Below are 1642 nucleotides of genomic sequence, written 5' to 3'. Positions count from 1 at the left end.
ACCTACATATATATATATATATATATATATATATATATATATATATATATATATATACACGGAGGTCCATATGGGTCTATATCCATTTAACATGTATTCTACATAAACACTGATAAATGAAATGACATAGAAACTTTTGTAGATGTGAGAGTAAACTTCCACAATCTCCAACAGCTGCAAGTCAATTGACTGATGAAATGAACTCTGCTTATGATCTTTGGATGACACGAGACCAAATGGTGCTTGATTGGACAAACAACTCACTTACACCGGCAACGCTTAGATTAACAACTCACTCTCGCTACTACATCATTCATTCATTCTTCGCTTGGCGGTGTAAGCGAGTTGTTAATCCAACCAAGCACCATCTGATACTATGTCATCCAAAGATCATACGCAGTGTTCATTTCATATGTCAATCATCGGTTTTAGAGCAAAGGGGTCAACGACAAGTGCTATCACATATCCCATAAAGAGGGAGAGGTCTCAGGTGTTGTGGAGGAGGACTTAGTGGAGGAAAAAGAGGTTACTGGAGTGGTAGCCATTGCAGGGTGGGTATGGGAGGGAAATAAATTCTTCTGATGTTTATGCTTGTGTATACCATAAAGGATTTGATTTGAACTGAAGGAATTGTGGCTGATCAGTTACTTACAAGCTAGTAGAACTGTATGAGTACTGTAAAGAAACCTATCTATACTTGTACATGTATGAGAAGAAGATAATTACAAATCAATATCAAATAGCGAGTATATCACATAACTACTACCATGGTTATCACAAACAACTTGGAGAGAATGTCAGTACATATAACATACTTACTAACTAATTGGGATAAGTAGAAAAATATCTTCACTTTTTCTCAAACTTATTCTAAATTAAGGTGATCCTGATAGAATCTTGTTCATATAAAAAAATTTGGGACAAAACTCTAAACCAAGAAAGACAGCCATCACATAAAAGAGTCAAGACTATAGTGACTATTGTCATCTCGAATTGAAGCATCTCACGTTTGCTTAAAGGCACCTACTTAAATAGGTAAATCTGATCATACAATCTCTCAAACAATAAGGACTGGATTGGTTATTCGGTTTAGAATTGAGTTTTTTATTTTTATTTTTTAAAGAGTGCTTACCCCAAAGATTTTATAAGCCCAAAACCCACAAGTTAATCACTAGACTCATTTGAGATGCTCTAAATATGCATTACAGCACAATGTCTAATCATTTTGACAACCTTAAGGTTTTAACTTAGATTGAGAAGCACACCCAAGTTGACAAAACCATTAGGCTACTTGTAGTGGTTAGCCTTACATTGTTCTGGTCACACACACTTATAACTTTTATTTTTATTTTAGGTATATGTAACTTGAACATACTCGTAAAAAATAAATACATTTCGCAATGCTACATAATGTTAACAACAATTTGGGGTGTTAAGAATTCCGTTCCGTTGATTCCGGGATCGATCATGTCTTAATAAAAAGAAAGATACCTCCCTTTTGTGTCGTGTCGTTTGCTAACTGTGCAAAGACAGAGAGACGTATAAATATGGAAGACAGAAACAAAAGTTATAACAGTGGGTGTGGTGTAAAACATCTCCAGCTCAACTAAAGCCCAGCGAGTCGAAACTCTCTTCCCTGTTC

This window comes from Fragaria vesca, linkage group LG7, assembly GCF_000184155.1.
Source record: "Fragaria vesca subsp. vesca linkage group LG7, FraVesHawaii_1.0, whole genome shotgun sequence".
NCBI classification, from domain to species: Eukaryota; Viridiplantae; Streptophyta; class Magnoliopsida; order Rosales; family Rosaceae; genus Fragaria; species Fragaria vesca.
Note: the sequence above shows the minus strand (reverse complement) of the source record.